The 8,199-nt window shown below is 39.8% G+C and overlaps 1 long non-coding RNA gene across 1 annotated transcript; it reads right to left on the bottom strand.

The window, feature by feature from the left end:
• Window positions 1-1,429: 1,429 nt before the first annotated feature.
• On the bottom strand, window positions 1,430-6,964 carry LOC137535744 (uncharacterized). The gene is made up of 3 exons (XR_011024470.1): window positions 6,782-6,964; window positions 5,423-5,491; window positions 1,430-1,639 (listed from the first exon to the last, which is right to left on the bottom strand). It is a non-coding gene; the product is annotated as an uncharacterized lncRNA (long non-coding RNA).
• Between the last annotated feature and the right edge of the window lie 1,235 nt (window positions 6,965-8,199).

The following is an 8,199-nucleotide window of genomic DNA, read 5'->3' as shown; positions in this document are numbered from 1 at the left end:
ACAAGGACCACTGGGATTTCAGAACTACAGAACCATTCCCTCCATATTTACCAGGTGCCGAAGCACCTCCCCCCCCCCTCCAACAGTCCTCCTATTGTAATATGCTCCACTGACAAAGGAAAAAAAACCTGAAGCCAGTAATGATTAAAACTGAATGCTTAACAAAACTAGCACTAGTATCACTGTGTCTGGCACAGACCCTGCCTTCCAGTAAACAAATAATAACAAACCTTATTTACTTTCCCTTTAAAAGATCCAGGTCAGCATGTCCTCATACTGTAGCTCTATCTGGCTGGATTAGCATAGCCTTTTTGTTCCTGCTGTGATTACCTAAAGCCTGGTCTTATTTTACACTCCTGGGCAGAATCAAGATGATTTCAAGAGTCCCCAATAGTGGTGGACCAAGGCATTCCAGAATAGCCCACGTAAGCCTACAGACTTTTCTACAGATGTTGCTGTTAATTGGTTCTGATGGAAGCAAATAAAATGACTGATATTCATGATTCATTTTAACCATGACTGAGATCCAAACTATAACACCATTCAGGAATTTGCTTAAAGGACAACTGTTGTGAAAAACTGTAAAATACATTCATATAAAATGTAGGTTTATCCCAAAATAAAATGGTTCTCTGGTACCCTATACAACAAAATGCAAGTTTCCCTGCATCATCAACTGAATGGTTGTGTGTGCCTGGCTTTTTTGTACTGAGCATGTGCGCAGCCAGGGCAGTTAGGACACAGAGCCAGATCTGACAGTTTGCTGTGTGTGGTTCACAGAAGTTCTCATTGCATTGTGGGAAATAACAGCTTTTTCCAACTGCCAAGCAAGCAGCTGCCTGTGTGCATATACCTCAGACAGTGGTGGGGAACTAGCAAGCGGGATACCAATTTACGTGCATTGCAGGGAGTAGCGGCTGTGACCTAGCGCCCGTTTTTTAACGGGGGGGGGGGGGGCTTTTTTTTACTAGTTTCTTTATCAAAAGCATTTACTGAATGACAGTTACTTAGTACAACATCCAAAATAATGCAAGCATCTTAGTATAGACCCCTTCAAGAGAATGCTTTTGTAAAGGATAAAGTAAATTCTGGGAATCCCCCATGAGGAGATGGTATAGTCCAAAATCTGTTAGATCGGTCAGCATTTAAATATCAACTGTAGGTGACAGCACTATAGAAAAAAGAGGTACATTTGTGTTCAATTTACTCTGGGAGAATGTACATTTTCTATATTTTCATTTTAAATATTACAATTTTGTAATAGTTCTCCTTTTAACCATTAAAAGATATTGTATAGACTAAATAATTATTATCTGAATTCCTGTGAATTGCCATTGGGAACTTTGTCAGTAAGCATTTTGAACACATAACAAAACATTGGGTGCATAACAGGAATTACAAATCCTTGAAAGAAACAATGAAGAAATAGTGCCAGAAAAATGAATTTTATTTTAGTGCAGTATCTATTATTAAATCATTGTGAAAGGTAATTGATTAGCAGGGGCTGTAGCGCGGCAGCTTTAACACAGGATGCTGAAAGGGCTTCAAGTTGCACAGAATCAGATGTGAGATTGTCACTTGTTGCAGCAACAAACCCCAACGCATTGGCAGGGCCTTGGACAACACGGGTTGCATGGATCTACATAAAGATACAAAAGATATTAAGTAGAATATTATGCACCAACAAGAAAGAAATTCAATGAATACGAGTAATGGAGATGGTACAAGGAGATGCCAATAATTAGGCTTATATGAAATTTAAAACAAATAGAATGCAGCATGCAATTTTGCCAATGACAATTTTATTGCTTTTGGTTGGCAAAATTCCAAGCTGCATATGGTTTGCATGAAATTTACATGCAAGTAAGACCGTAAGGCTGGTACACGCTTTCAATTTTGATTGCCCAATTCTACCATATCCATGTAGCATTAAGGTCAATAGATATTGAATACTATGAGCAGATTTTGCAAACCCTCATACTACGCGAAGGGGGTGAAATTGATCAGTGATTGGCCAATCGTAATTTAAAGTGTGTACCAGGCTTTACTCAGTAACAATATAATTGACTCTTGTTATAGCTAGGCTCTATATATATATATGTTTAAAGGCTGTGCAAGGAACAAAGAGCAGCACCCAAATTGGTTCCAGTAAATTGAATTATGTTACTGGACTTTGCTGTATACACTGTAAAAAGAAAAAACACAATCCAAAAAAGTATTGGTTAACCACTTCACCCCTGAGGGGTTTTACCCCTTGAGCACCAGAGCAATTTTCACCTTTCAGCGCTCCTTCCATTCATTCGTCTATAACTTTATCATTACTTATCACAATTAAATGAACTATATCTTGTTTTTTCCGCCACCAATTAGGCTTTCTTTAGGTGGGACATTATGCCAAGAATTATTTTATTCTAAATATGTTTTAATGGGAAAATAGGAAAAATGTGGGGGAAAAAAATTATTATTTTTCAGTTTTCGGCCATTATAGTTTTTAAATAATGCATGCTACTGTAATTAAAACCCATGAAATGTATTTGCCCATTTGTCCCGGTTACAAAACCGTTTAAATTATATCCCTATCACAATGTTTGGCGCCAATATTTTATTTGGAAATAAAGGTGCATTTTTTTCAGTTTTGCGTCCATCCCTAATTACAAGCCCATAGTTTATAAAGTAACAGTGTTGTACCCTCCTGACCAGTGGCGGCGTCAGGGTGGTGCTTGGGGGTGCTCAAGCGCCCCCTAAATTTGTCCAAGCACCCCCTGGCGTGAACTGACTTCAGGTGTCTAAGAGACGCCGAGTCAGTTCACAGCGGCAGCCCGGAGCAGCAGGCAGGGCTACGGTAAGATGGCTGCCCGAAGTCCTGCTCACTTGGAGTTTGCAGTGCAGGGCTTCGGGTGGCCATTTTCCCGTAGCCCTGCTCGCCGGGTAATGCAGGCTGCTGCAGGAAGGAAGAGGATCGTGGGAGCTGAGTTGCGCGCCACAAGGAGGTCGGAAGAGGAGGAGGTCGGAACAGGAGGTCTTCTGACTAGGTGAGTAAATGGGTTTTTCTTTTCTTTTTCAGGTGGTGCTGCTGATTGGGGTCAGAACTGCTGAGCATTGTGCATATTGGGGTCAGATCTGCTGAGGATTGTACATATTGGGGTCATATCTGATAAGGATTGTGCATATTGGGGTCATATCTGAGAAGGATTGTGCATATTGGGGTCATATCTGATAATGGTTGTGCATATTGGGGTCATATCTGATAACGGTTGTGCATATTGGGGTCATATCTGATAACGGTTGTGCATATTGGGGTCATATCTGATAACGTTGTGCATATTGGGGTCATATCTGATAACAGTTGTGCATATTGGGGTCATATCTGATAACGGTTGTGCATATTGGGGTCATATCTGATAACGATTGTGCATATTGGGGTCATATCTGATAACGATTGTGCATATTGGGATCATTGAACATGTTTTTTGTTCAAATCTGCTCACATTATGTGTATTTTCTTGAGAAAACCTGCACAATTATGTGAATTTTCTGGGGAAAGGGTCACCAAAACTTGGGCCCTCTGTCTTTGCGTTGCACTTTTAAAGGGAACCCGAGGTGAGAATAATATTCAGGCTGCCATATTTATCTCCTTTTAAGTAATACCAGCTGCCTGGCTGCCGTGTTGGTCCTCTGCCTCTAATTCTTTCAACCATAGACCCTGAACAAGCATGCAGCAGGTCAGGGGTTTCTGACAATATTGTCAAAACTGACAAGATTAGCTGCATGCTTGTTTCTGGTGTAATTCAGTTCACTACTGCAGCCAATAGATCAGCAGGTCTGCCAGGCAACTAGAATTGTTTAAAAGGAAATAAATATGGCAGCCACCATATCACTCTCACCCTGGGTTCACTTTAAATTACAGTTAACCCTGCCCTCATCCGAGCATGACCACGCCCATTTTTTCGCCGCGGCGCAGGTTGTAGCCACACCCATTACGTCAGCTCCCCCGGAAATTGGTCCAGCACCTGCATAGCACCCTCTAAAAAAAATTCCTGGGGCCGCCACTGCTCCTGACATAAAAATTTAAAAAGTTCAGTCCCTAAGGTAACTATTAATGTATTTTTATTAATTGTAAATTTTTTTAATTTTTTTTTAATTACAAAAAAAAAAATGGGGAGTGTGGGAGGTAATGAGTTAATTTTTTGTGTATAAGTAATGAATTTGTATGTGAAAAATGCTTTAGAATGTAGTTTTACTATTTGGCCACGAGATGGCAACAGTAACTTTTTGTTTAATGCGACCTCCAAGCGTCCTTCCGGACGCTTGGAGGAAGTACTAGGAGGCTGGGTAAGTTTTTTTTTGTTTTCACAATGATCGCGCTGCTTATCGGAAAAGCAGCGGATCATTGCAGGGCTTAGATCAACGAACGGGAATGGATTTTCCCGTTCATTGATCTCCGGGCGAGCGGCGGGCGGCGTGTTTATGAGCGGGAGTGCGCGCTAGAGCGAGCGGGAGCAGGGGGTACAGATTTCTCTGGGGGTGAAAGGATGGAAAAAGGGACGGAGAAATTCGTACGGGCGGGGGTAAAGTGGTTAATACCTAAAGAATTGTGTTGTTATTACCTGTTATTACCTCTGAAAATGTTTTTATTGGTGTCTATTGTCTGAATCTTATCCACAAGCTGTACTCATAAACTACCTGCGAATCAAGCAATGACAGCTCATGATTGCATGCTATAAAGTGTCCTTCCAAAATCATCGTATGTTTCTATGGAAAAACTGTTTTGAGGAGAAACCCATTTAAGTTTTAATTTTTAATTTTAAAGCTTTTTCAAATGGATCTCACAAATATTATATTTGGTGTACTGCAAATGATTTTTAAGGAATGTTTACCCATCAATATTACAGGAAACCAATTTAGGTTGAAATTATCATTTGTAAAATTAAAAACTGATTCTTTAGATCAATTTGACTGAACTCTACAAGGAGCTTGACTATGGATGGTGTTGTGTTTCTGAATGCAGGATTCTGAATCTGAACACTAGCAGCGCACTTTAGCACCCAAGCTAGTGGGCGGGGTCTCGGGGTGCAATCTCCTTCGTGCTTCAGGTGACTCCGATGCTTCTTCCTTCCAAGTCGAAAGGAAGACAGAGTGGAGGCACGTAAAGTGCAGCATGCACTCTGAGTGAGTGAACTCCCCATGACCCTGCCCAGTGCCCACTGCTTTAGGTGCTGAAATGCTGTGTATGCCATAATTCCGGTTTCCGAATGCCGAATCCAAAATTCGAACACCATCACTGGGTATTTATAAATCATTGGTTTGAATGTGATCTTATAATTGAGATGAATGCCTTTTTTGTTTCTACCATGTTATTTTGCCATTTACTGCAGTCTTCGGAGTAATGTAAGTTGTAATTTAGATATGCTTCTCCACTTACCAGTTTGGATGTGGTGATGATGATGGCCATGATGATGATGGCTGTGGTGGTGGGCGTGAGGATGACAAGCTAAAGTAAAAAAGGAAAGTTCAATGAACATCAGGTCAGGAATATATTCAGTTGTAAATATATCTTCTGAAATCGGTTTTGGTGAGGAGCTATTAGAATTAATGTGCAAAAATATACCTTGGTTGAGATAAGAAATATATCACTTATATATTTGATAAAAAAAGTAGTGAAAAATAAAAAATAGATGCTTTCTGAGTTTAAAGTGGTCTGTAACTCAGCATTTCTCCTTTGCTCTAAAAGATTATTTACAGCCTTAAACCTACTATCACAAAAAAATGTAGCAGAACAGAATTCAAACAGTTAAACACAGCACATCATTCTTCAGTAGAAAGCTCCTTCAGCTTATGGTCCGCATCGGAAGAGGACATAACATTATCTTTTGTTTACATTCCTCTGTTGTTACCATTAGTTACAGCCAGCCACGGAAGTGAAACGGAACTGTACTGAGCTGACAAGCAGAGACAGATGAGAAATTTTCACTAAATAGCTGCTGTATTTATAAAAATCTATGAATAAAATACAATGTCAGCTTTCAGAGCAAATAAACTGTACTTTGGGACCTTGTCATTTGTAAACAGGAAAACACATTTTATTGAATGTCATCTCAGAGTTTTATTCCACTTTAAAAATACATTAAAAGAATAACTAATTTTTGATATTTTGTAAAATAAAATTCACTATTCTTAGGCCATGTTCACAGTTGAGTTGCATTCCCTGTGTCAGCTGAAATGCAACACAATGGATCAGGCCAGTGGCGCTGCTAGTTAAGCTTTTGTTGCATCTGGCAGAGTGAAGCATACCGTTAATGAAAAGTATGCTTCACGCTTACTGTTAACGCACACGTTTAGCGGTAACACGCTGCATGCAGTGCATTACAATGCCGCAACCCGTTATACTGCAAGGCACCTGCCGCACTAGGAACGACACAGAGGTGGTGCATTGCAATGCAGTAAGCCACATTACAAATCAGCCGTCACACTGTACCACAAACCACCACTGTTAACGTGGCCTTAACCATGCATATTTGCATATAGATATTAGTGGAAAAACATTGCCTTTTCAGTCTGCAGCAACTTAAATGTTACTATAGTGATTAGACGTTCTGATTTTCACTTCATTGCAACCCTAGTGCGGTATATTGTATAAAAATATTCCTATATTTCCACTCTTCTGTGCTAGCAATCTGTAGTGTGGCTCAGGAAGGACATTGTTCACTTTTCTTATTATTATAATATAATATTACAACAAAAAAACAACAACAAAATACATTTTCAGAATTTTAGCACTTACGGTCCTGGCAAGGATCCACACAGACAACCGGCCCTTGGCAAGGGTCTTTGCAGGGATCCTGGCAATGGACCTTCTGGCCGTATGATCCACCCTTTTTAAGTCCAGACATGGTTGTGTGTTGTTCTGAAGGGAATAAAACTGCTTGCTGGGTTTTCAAATGTGTTATGCTGTTGCAGGCTTGTTCTTTTTATATATAGTAGTAGAGATTGACATGTGGCAAAATCTTTCACCACTTAATCACAGGCAGATTTACTGTAGGAAGATACCGTAAGTATTTATGTCTCTTATAAAATTAATATTTTCTTATGAATACTTTTGTTTAATTGATATTTATTAATACTTAACCAGAGGTTAATTCTCATTTGATATGAATGTGAAAAGCTGTACAGACTTGACGTGTGTCTTTATAAATATACATTGCGGATATAAATCATATGTACAGGTGTGGACTTAAGATGTTTATTATTTTTATAAGGATTAAAATATTTCTGCATCTAATTAAAAAAGTAGGTTACATTAAGTTAAAATGTTTCACTATAACATTTGTTCTGTGTATATTACACTATAAGACATTATCTTTATTTTTCCAATATGTGGCAGATAGAGTTTGTTTTTAACCAAGTGTTAGGGCACTTATACATAATGTGTATTTCTGCAGATCTGTACACATACGCTGCAGACTGGATGAAGATAGTATTGTGAACGATAATGGGAAGCAACAAAATTTCAAACCAGGCGGCAATTAAAAAAAAAAAAAAAAAAAATATATATATATATATATATATATATATATATATATATATATATATATATATGGAAATGCCAGCTGATACCTCTACCATTAGGGCAAAACTATACAGCATGAGGCCCTCAGCAGCCCCACTCTCTCTATATTCACCCTTACCTTCTGATGGTGATAGGGCTCATATAACAATTGCAGCCACTATCCCCCCCCCCCCCCCCCATAGCAAATGCAGCCTCTCTTAATATTAATGACACAATTGGGCATCTCTGGGAGCGTACTGTGCAGGCGCAGTACAAGATTTTCTCATACTGTGCCTGTGCAGTAAGCTCCCGAAGACGCAAAACCGAGCGACCATGCGCTCTAGTTAGATAAATACATAGAACGGGACCGGGCCGGGGAACAGATTATTGTAGGAGGAAGCTCAGGACATGACAGCAGCAGGGTAAGTGTCCGTTTTTGTTTTTTTCAAACCCTCCACAGAACCCCTTTAATGAGAGGAACGCAGGTTATGCGCACGCTACGTGTGGTAGTGCAGCGTAGCATGCGCTGCTAACTAACTCGAGCTCCTTCTAAATAATGGCTGCTCCACTGAACTCGCCATGAGCCCTGGCGGGTGCAGTGATTTTAATGGACGTTATCCCCGCACTTTGGTTGGCCTGTCAAGGTGAGTTGA

The sequence above is a fragment of the Hyperolius riggenbachi genome, chromosome 10 (genome assembly GCF_040937935.1).
Source record: "Hyperolius riggenbachi isolate aHypRig1 chromosome 10, aHypRig1.pri, whole genome shotgun sequence".
NCBI classification, from domain to species: domain Eukaryota; kingdom Metazoa; phylum Chordata; class Amphibia; order Anura; family Hyperoliidae; genus Hyperolius; species Hyperolius riggenbachi.
This window is presented reverse-complemented; position numbering and strand designations above follow the sequence as displayed.